At 45.9% G+C, this 10615-nt stretch overlaps 1 pseudogene; it reads left to right on the forward strand.

Moving 5' to 3' along the window:
* The first annotated feature begins 651 nt into the window (after window positions 1–651).
* On the forward strand, window positions 652–9856 carry LOC125519003 (annotated as a pseudogene).
* Window positions 9857–10615: the final 759 nt, after the last annotated feature.

Below are 10615 nucleotides of genomic sequence, written 5' to 3' on the forward strand. Positions count from 1 at the left end.
TCCGGACGAACGTCGCCGCGAAAAAGAGAAACACCGACCTGGCTTTCCTGCTGGGCGGGGCGGACATGCTCCAGAGCACCGACGAGGCGGTCAAGGCGTGGTACTTGGCGGAGCACGGCCTCATCCTGAACCAGCTTCCCTCGACAAGGCCGCCGACGCCGACGCACACGCCGCCGCCGCCGCCGCCAAGCCCGCGTGACGACGCCTCCACGATGCCCAGCACCACCGAAGCCGCGCCGACACCGTCCAGCGCAGAGGCTGCTCCGACACCGCCAAGCCCGCGCACGCCAATTCCGCCGACGCCTGGGGCAGAGCCCGCCAAGTGATGCGCACGCGAACTTCTGCCGCTCTATTTTTTGTACGCCGAAATATGGCTTGTGATCGCCCGACTTGTGGCGTCTTTTATGAGCGGGAACGACTAAGTTCGAATTTTTCGCGTCCTGGGGCAGCGCCTGGGGGCGTGACTGGGAGCTAGGTCGCCCCCAGAGGCCGAAATAGCGCCGGTTCGCCCCCAGACCGCCCTTTTTTAGCGCCCTGGGGGGTCGAACGGCTGGAGATGCTCTTAGCCCGGTCGGTTGCCCCCTTGTTTGCATCTGCTGTGACTTGCGATATTTGTTTACGGTTGATGTTTGCTCCGTTTGTAGCTCGAGCATGGACGGCAGTAACGAGCTGATTTTGCCCTACAAGAGGAAGAACAAGGCTCGAGGGGAAGCCAAGGTACTGCCAACTTAATTTGGAACCCATTTATCGAGTTTCATTTGGACCTGCTGTTACTAGTGCGGCCAGCAGTGTGATTTTGTGACTTACGTAACCTCTGGATTGCTAGAATTGTAAGAAAAGCAGACAAGACCCCAAGATACAGCTAAAAAAGCTGCAGATAATTGGTCCTAGTGTCCTAGTGTCTATATCAATGACAGCCTGAGTTTTCCCGGGAGGAAAAGCAAAATAAGCTACTGCAAGCAAGAAGCATCGAGATTTTGCGGCACACTGATCTCAACTTATTCCGTTCAGAATGGTGTATATTTTCTGATGATTGTGTATGCTGGTGGTCCGGCATGGCAGTAATCGTAGGATTTCAGTTGATGGATATTCGCTGCTGCATGCCTCAGGCACTATTGGTCAAGTATAATGCACATCATAACTGTCAGATCTGTTACATTCACAATTTTATATGTTATAGTTCTTCATAGGCTTTTACTCTACTGCAGGCTGAGATTTTGAAAGAAAAACTTAGGTGGGCTGTGCAGTTCTCCAGGGCAGGTTTGATTGTTCCTGAAGAACTCTCTTTATTCAAGAAAGATGGTTATCAGAAAGATTTTGAAAACAGTGAGGCTTGAGAGGAAGGTTTTCCACATAAATTTGTTGATCCAACATATGCAATTAAATGTAACAGAAAATTGAATTATAGGAAAAGTAAAAATGTCATGGAGAAAGATGCAATGAAACCAGTGGAATGCAAACTAATGGTAGATGTTGGGCCAAAAACTGAAGGGACTTTTGATCTTTCTGACATGTTGGCAAATTCAACAATGAAACCAAGTGTTCCAGGTTGCTCTCATGTGGTGATGGATTTCCAGGTGAACTACATGTTATATGTTAATGTTAATGTTCACCTCCTCGTCATCTAGACGATCTTTGTAAAATATTGGATTTACCTATTCCCTAATGAGATTACAACCAGAAGCTGTTGTACTTACTTCAGAGTTTACTCAGTCATAATTCTTTTATTTTGGTAGGATGACGAACTGATACAGGAGGGAGCTGTTGTACAAGAGTCCTTCAATCCGCCAGCTGTAGTACCTGTATCAAGGCCATAGGAGGTGGAGTTGACAGAAAAGGAATTATTTGTATCACCCAACCACCGCGTATTGCTGTTCTTGCCACATCTATGAGGGTTCCTTATGAGCTAGGACTTAAGTTGGGAAAGGAACTTGGTTTTCAAGTTAGGCATGATAAAATGGTCAGAAGTAATTGCGCCATCAAGTTTATGACAGATGGCGTTTTGCTGCGAGAGATCCAGGTTGTGCATCTTATTACTTGTCTTGGCTGCCTTGTTTATTTAAGCAAGAGCCATGCTTTCTCGACTCAACTTACTGTTAACCATGATATAACTTATGAAAAAAGGGTTAACCATGACTGAACATATAAGCTACTTTTCATGTTCACTGGTTCTCATAACAACTCTATTGAAGCTTAATCTGCATATAAGCTGTTCGGTTTTGACACCCAATTAATCCTCTTCCATGTTTTTCTAATAGCCTCTCCATAATTCTAATACTTTATGCAATGGTACAATGTACAACAGGTGATTGATTGTCCTGAAATGTACATGGTGATTTATCTTCTAATATGAGCTGTGTAAGACTAAATCATAATCCTGCTCCTCACATGACTTACTGATCTTCTCCATAGTGACATTCTGCTGAAGCGCTATTCTGTAATCATCTTGGATGTGGCACATGAAAGGAGCTTGAACACAGATATACTTATCGGGATGCTGAGTTGTACAGATTCGCAAGGTTGAAACTTAATAACGTTGCCTTGTTTTCATCTGTATCAATACAGTGATCTGTACAAAGAAAAAATATTGCTGTTGTTAACCTTTATATGCACATTGCAGAATTTGCATGCGAGCATCAGGAAAAATTACGCTTGGGGCTCATTAAACCAGAAGATGTGATTAATCAGTTGAAAGTTGTGCTGATTGTAGAAAGGCTTTAACGTCATGCCATCTCTAGCTGACGGTTCCGTGTTTATATAGCAGGGTCACGACCTCCCTAATAGCGTACAAGATTCGGTAGTTGAGAGAGATGAAGACCATCATCATGTTTCTTGACTTCAATCCCTAAGAAGAAATGCAAATCTCCCAAATCCTTGAGGGCAAACTCAGCACTCAAGTCTTTCAATAATCCTGTCACTGCCTTGTCAGATGAGCTTGTGACAATAATATCATCAACATATATGAGTACAAATATGGATGTATTAGACTTATTGTAAATAAACAGTGACGTGTCAGACTTGGAAGAAACAAAACCAAGTGCCTGCAGCTTCTGGCTTAAGCATGAGTACCATGCTCTAGGGGCCTGCTTGAGTCCATATAAAGCTTTGTCAAGTTTGCACACATGATATGGTGAGTTTCTGTTTACAAACCCAGGAGGTTGTCTCATGTACACTTCCTCTTCCAGAACACCATGAAGAAACGCGTTCTGTACATCTAGCTGTCTAAGGCACCATCCCCTGAAAACAGCAATAGACAACACAAGCCGAATAGTAGCAGCCTTAACCACAGGACTAAAGGTGTCCTCATAATCTATACCATATCGTTGTTTGAATCCTTTTGCAACGAGTCTAGCTTTATAGCGGTCTATGGTTCCGTCAGATTTCTTTTTAATTCTGAAAACCCACTTGCAATCAATTATGTTTTTACCTCGCCGTGGGGGAACCAAATGCCATGTTCTGTTTTTTTGTAGTGCCATGTATTCTTCTTCCATGGCTTTCTTCCACCGGGGATCTCCAAGGGCTTCTTCAACCATGTTGGGTTCACCTGAGGAACAAGCAACAAGACCAAATTTGGTTTTATAGTTCATATGCTGGATTACCCCTTTTTGGAGCCGTGTGCGTGGCTGTACAGGAGATGCAGCAGCAGGCCGTGGCGCAGAAGATCCTGTCCTCAATCCCGAAGCAGATCCCCCTGGCGCAAGTGCAGCCCTGTCAGGTGCGTCCGGATTTTCTGTGGCATCAGGACGTGGCGGGTGTGGTAGAAGTGGCGCAGAGGATCCCGAGCCAGATCCCGCACCTACCGCACCCTCATCATTGCTGGATGATTGCATCAGGCCGGCAGGATCAGCATCGGATCGCGAGCCCGTGGACCCGGACGAATCAGCGCCGGTGGATGCGCGTGTCGTTTGTCGTCGCTCGTAGCAGGGGGGCCCTCCTGGCGCCCAACAACTCTCAGGCAGCCGCGTGTCGGCCACGGATTGGTGCGGGTCAGCACCCACGCGGGGACGAGTTGGAGTGCGCCGCACGGCAGCCGCTGGTTCACTGCTGTCACGTCTGGCGGGTGACGCAGTTTCCTGCGCGACGCCGTCGCTGCGCGGCGCGGATCCCGGGTTGGATTGCTTGGGCAGATTCTGCGGCAGCGATCCCAAGGAGGATCTGTCCCCCAATGGTGGACACATAAAATGTTGCCCTTCTGGACTGATCTTGTGACCGTTTTGGCCATTTTCTTCGCCGTTTTCTTCACCGAATGCATCTGCATCTGTATCACAGCAAAGCTCAGGCAGATGGTTATGAGGATTAGTCAATGTATGGTCATTACAACTGTTGCCCCCTTGATCTAATCCGCTAAGTTTAGGTGGAAGAAGTAGGATTTCTTGGCGAAGGAGAGCGCCGGCATTGGGATGGAGATCAGCAAAGGGAAATTTAGTCTCATCAAAAACCACATCGCGAGAAATATAGACACGGCCGGTGGACACATCAAGACATTTAACGCCTTTGTGCTGGGCACTGTATCCTATGAACACACATTGTTTCGAGCGAAACATAAGCTTGCGATTATTATAGGGTCGAAGATTCGGCCAGCAAGCACATCCAAACACACGAAGAGAGATGTAGTCCGGTTTGATGTTGAGAAGTCGTTCCATGGGGGTTTCATTATTGATAACACGACTAGGAAGCATGTTTATGATGTGCACAGCAGTGAGGTACTCCTCATCCCAAAATTTGAGGGGCATGGAGGCACCCGCAAGAACAGCTAGACCAACCTCTATAATATGCCGATGCTTACGTTCGGCCGACCCATTCTGTTGATGGGCGTGAGGACAAGACACATGATGAGAGATTCCAATTTCTTGGAAGAAAGTGTTCAACTTCTCATATTCTCCCCCCCCAATCAGATTGGACGGCGATGATTTTTCTATCAAATTTTCGTTCAACGAGTGCTTGGAAATTTCTAAAGACTTGGAACACATCGGATCGTCTTTTTAAGAGATAGATCCAAGAGTATTTGCTATAGTCATCTATGAAACTGACATAATACGTGTGTCTACCAACAGAAGAAGGGGCAGGCCCCCATACATCAGAAAAAATGAGTTGTAAAGGTTGAGTAGAAACACTTGTCGAAATTGGATAAGGCAATTGATGACTTTTAGCTCGCTGACAAGAATCACAAATGGTTTTGACATCGCGCTCTCCAACATATGGGAGCTTATTTTTCCTAAGCACACGTTGAACTAAAGAAAAAGTTGCATGTCCTAATCGATCATGCCACCGTGTTGAAGACACTTTGGTAGCACTAAAAGCTTGTTTATTGAATCTTCTAATCTCCGGAATCAAAGGGTAGAGCCCACGAACACATCTACCTCGATAGAGCACCTTCTTCGTTTCTTGATCCTTGGTCAAAAAGAAGTAAGGGTGAAATTCAAGAAAGACATGATTGTCAAGAGCAATACGATGAATGGAAAGAAGACTTTTTGAGGCACTAGGAACATGCAATATTCTTCGAAGATGAATGTTTCTGCTAGGGGTTTTAACAATTGTGTGACCAACATGACAAATCTTCATACCTTCTCCACTTGCAGTGTGGATGTGGTCTTGACCGCGGTACTTTTCCCTCATGGTCACCTTCTCGAGCTCGCTGGTGATGTGGTTTGTAGCACCACTATCAACATACCAGTTTGTGTCCACTCCATAGGACCCGTCCGCTGCTCCGGCCACCTTCTCATCTTGTGATGAATCATCCTCATCTTCTTCATACCTGTACCAACAATCCTTAGCCGAGTGGCCAGGTTTGCCGCAGATCTAACAGCGGATGGCATCTGGACGTGATCTGTTGGAGGAGTTGGAGTTTGTGTGGCGGCCCCTGTTGTTGTTGGAGGAGGGCCTGCCGCCACCGCTGTTGTTGCCGCGGGAGTTGTTGGTGTTGCGGCCCCTGCTGCGCGCCGGTCCTCGATGGCGAGAGCCGCCCCCACGACCATGCATGGCTGCATTGGCCGAGGACTTGAACCTGCCGCCGTGCACGCCCTGATAGAGGGCGACCCTCTGGTCGAAGTTTCTCATCATCGCAAACAGATGGTCGAGGGAGACCGGTGTTGTACGGGCGTCGAGCGCGGAGATGAGCGGCTGGTACTCCATGTCGAGGCCAGCGGTGATGTAGGAGGCCAGCTCGTCGTCACCGAGCGGTTTGCCCGCCGCCGCGAGCTCCTCGGCAAGCGAGCGCATGTGCGCGAAGAAGCTTGCCACAGAATGCGTCCCCTTGCATGCATTGGCGAGGGCGACGCGTATGTTGTTGACGCGGGACAACGACTGCGATGAGAACATGTTCGACAGTGCTGTCCAGAGATCATGGGCATGGCCGATCGATGTGACCCGCACAAGTACCTCTTTGGAGAGATTATTCAGAAGTTATCCTAGTACCTGCTGATCTTCACGGATCCAGCTCGGATGAAGGGGGTTCGGTGTAGACTCCTCCTTCCCGTCCTTGTCCTTGGTGATGATGAATTTGGCCGGCTCCGGCGTGCTGCCGTCGACGTAGCCAAAGAAGCCCGCACCTCGGAGTTGTGGCGTGATCTGCGTGTGCCACAGGATGAAGTTCGTGCGGGTCAGCTTTTCGGTGATCTGGCCAGAGAGGCTAGAGTTCGCGACGCTGGAGGAGGCGGCCATGGCGGAAGCTTTCCTGTGGATGGCGATAGGCTAGATGTATGGAACAGTTAGGCTCTGGTTACCATGTAGAAAGGCTTTAACGTCATGCCATCTATAGCTGACGGTTCCGTGTTTATATAGCAGGGTCGCGACCTCCCTGATAGCGTACAAGATTCAGTAGTTGAGGTACAACTTGTGCTACAAGAGATAGGATAGAGATAGAGAGAGTTGTTACAAAGAGATAAAAGGAAAATACTAACAACCTAATCTATCTCTATACCGCCGCACCTGATTCCTGTTGTTACGTGACAACCATCGGGTGTGCTATGTTTGACACTGATGAGTGCTACCTTGCAACTGAGGGATTTCATTTCAAACAGAAGCTTGTTTGATGTGATCCCACTAGCTTTAAAGGTACCTATACGTCAATTCCCAGTAGCAATTCACTTCTTAAAGAGGACACACGATGATTATTTAGGGGATGCTTACAAAAAAGTTGTGTCAATCCACAAGCGACTTCCATGAGGTGGAATTCTTGTCTTTGTTACTGGACAAAAAGAAGTTGATTATTTATGTAAAAAATTGCAAAGAGCATCCAAGCAGCAGACTGACAGGAAGCCTGAAAAAGTTGAGGGAGATGAGAGTAGCTCAAGCCCAGAAGTAGACGAGAAGGAAATTTATGAAGCATATGATGACATGTTTTCCACATATGAGGAAGATGAGATAAACTCTGGGCCAAATGTATATTCTTATGATATTGAAATAGAGGGTGAGATGGACACTGACAGTGAGGATGGTGTTCTGACACTTGTGAAACCAGAGAAGAGGATGGGTCAGTATCAAAGTTTTTGGGAAGTGCTGAGGGTTCATCTGCACTGAAGGCATCATTTAAGGCTATATCAAGAGGGCCAGGAGTACCAGAAAGTGTTGAGAAATCGAGCGATGCTAAAAGTTTAGAACAGTCAATTCCTTATGTTCCTTGTTTCAGTAAATGCACAAAACCTATGTCTGTTTCACATGGTAACCTTCGAGTGTTACCACTTTACGCAATGTTACCAGCTTCACAGCAGCTTCAAGTGTTTCAGAATACACCTGAGGATGAAAGATTAGTTGTTGTTGCAACAAATGTAGCAGAGACCTCTCTAACAATTCCTGACATAAAATATGTAGTAGATAATGGGAAACAAAAAGTTAAGAACTACAATCATGCTACTGGGATGGCGAGTTATGAAATACAGTGAATAAGCAAGGCATCTGTGTCCCAGCGTCCTGGGAGAGCTGGAAGAACAGGGCCTGGGGATTGTTACCGTCTCTACTCAGCTGCGGCATATGGTAAAGACAAATTATTCCCAGAGTTCTCTGAACCAGAGATCAAAAGAGTTCCAGTCGATGTAGTTGTGCTTATGCTTAGGTTTATGCGCATTAATGTGGTAATGTGATTACAAGTTATTTGCCATTATTAGATGATCTTCTGTTATGATATATTGCATTTCACACTAGTTTTTGTGCAATGTTGGTGTCATCTTTATTGATGTGCAATGGTTATTGATAACCTTAACAATTCCTGGCATAAAATATGTAATTACCTTTTCGTTCTAATTTTTCTGACATGTTGCCTTTCCTGATCATGCTGCAGTCAAAATTTCCCTTCCCTACACCTCCTAACAATGAAAGTTTGGTTGAAGCTGAGCATTCCTTGAAGGCGTTGGAAGCACTAGATAGCCAGGTTAAACCTACACCCTTAGGGAAGGCTATGGCACAGTACCCCATGAGCCCACGACATTCTCGTCTTCTTCTGACAACAATTAAAAATTTGAAGAGCCAGAAAGGCTTTGGCAGACCTAACTTCATATTGGGATATGCAGCAGCTGCTGCATCGGCTTTGAGTTTTCTAAATCCTTTTCTCATGCAAAATGATTTTAGTGGTGAGCCAAAATAACATAACCCTGATTTAGACAATGAGGACTAACAGGAAATTAAGAGACAGAAGAAGAAGATCAAGGCCATGGTTAGAGATTCCCGTGCAAAATTTGGCAATCCCAGCAGTGATGCTTTAACCATTGCTCATGCCTTGCGGTTGTTTGAGCTGTCAGAAAATACAGTGGAATTCTGTAGAATGAACTCACTTCATTTGAAAACAATGGAAGAGACGTCAAAATTCAGGAAGCAACTTCTTCGATTAATATTTCTCCATACTAAATCTTGTGAGGAGTTTTCTTGGAAATTTGGGGATTATGAGGATGTTGAAGAGGCTTGGAGGAGTGAATCTGACAAAAAAAACAATGCAGTTGATTCAAGAGGAAATTCTAGGGGAAGGGATATGTGCTGGGTGGGCTGATAGAGTTGCAAAGAGGATCCACACTTTCTCTGCATCATCAGAAGATGCAAGGAAGATTCGAGCTGTTCATTACCAATCCTGTGCTCTCAGTGATACAATATATCTCCACCTATCTTCTTCTGTTGTCCGAACTGCACCGGAGTTTGTAGTTTAGTCAGAACTAATTAATAAAAGGGAAAACTTTGTTTTTGCCACTCTAGCTTTTGACCACTTTGCTTATGCCACTCTAGAATTTGACATTTCACTTTTGCCACTTATAGTTTTTGACAATACATCACAATTACCATTCCGTGGCAAAAACAATAATTTTAGAGTGGCAATTGCGATACATTGTCAAAATCTAGAGTGGCAAAAGTGAAATGAAAAGTTATTGCTTTTGCCACTGAATGGCATTTGTGATGTATTGTCAAAAACTATGAGTGGCAAAAGTGATATGTCAAAATCTAGAGTGGCATAAGCAAATTAGGCAAAAGCTAGAGTGGCAAAAACAAAGTTTTTCCTTAATAAAAACAGACCATACATGCATGGTGTAACCAGTATAAAGCCATCCTGGCTTTTGAAATCTGCTAGTTCTCTATGCACCTTTTCCGCACCATTGGAAGATCGAGAAATGTATTACGACCCTAAAAAGGACCAAGTCTACTGTTTTGTCCGCCCCATCTTTTCTTGACATAATTGGCAGCTTCCCCTGCATAGCTTACCTGTGAATGATGGCTCCACTCGGTCGCAGGTATTTGCCTGTTCTCCAGATTTTCTTTATCCTGAGATCAAAGCTTGTTTTCAGGAGTTTCACAGCCAGTTTGGAGCATTATGGGGAAAATGCACCGGGAGATTCGTCTTGAGGGCGAGGATCTTATTCCAAAGGGGTCCAAGTGTTAAACGTAATAGTGTACAGGTTATTAGCGTGGCCTTGAGGCACACGGCGAGGTAGTTAGGAGGTTATCCTTTTTATGTTTATCTCTCTTATCTCCTAAAACCCTCCTGTAATATCTCTGGTGGTTAGCCTCGACGCTGCCATCTCCTGTACCGAACCCCCTCAATCAATATATATATCGCGGGTCTCCATGTATGGAGATTTGAGATGCTTCACAATTTCCACATGGTATACAGAGCAGGCCTCTTCCACGACATCTAGCTCATCTTCTCCATCCATTCCCTTCCCAGAATCACCACGCCGCAATCATGTCCACCTCCTCCGCAGTCCCCTCCTCTGGCCTCAACTACAACACCTCAGAACCTCTCAGCCGGACGAACTATGTTCTCTGGAGAGCCCAAGCACGATCCCAGATATTGGGCGCCGGCTTGTTTGGCTACATAGATCAGACTATAGAGGAGCCTCCAAAAACAACCATCAGCAAAGACAAAGATGGCAAAGATCAGGTAGTTCCCAACCCTGCTCATAAACCTTGGCTTGTTCAAGATCAACAAATAGTAGCATATCTTCTCCGAAACCTGTCAAAAGAGGTGCTCGTCCAAGTAGCCTCGCTTGAATCATCACATGCAATTTGGACCGCGCTAGCAAATATGTTTTCTGCGGTCTCTCTGTCTCGTGTCAATAACATCAGATAGGCCCTCACAAACGCCCAGAAGGGGTCACAGTCGGCCTCCACCTTCTTCGGGCAGATGCGTGCCCTCTCC

Source organism: Triticum urartu, chromosome 7, assembly GCF_003073215.2.
Source record: "Triticum urartu cultivar G1812 chromosome 7, Tu2.1, whole genome shotgun sequence".
Lineage (NCBI taxonomy): Eukaryota > Viridiplantae > Streptophyta > Magnoliopsida > Poales > Poaceae > Triticum > Triticum urartu.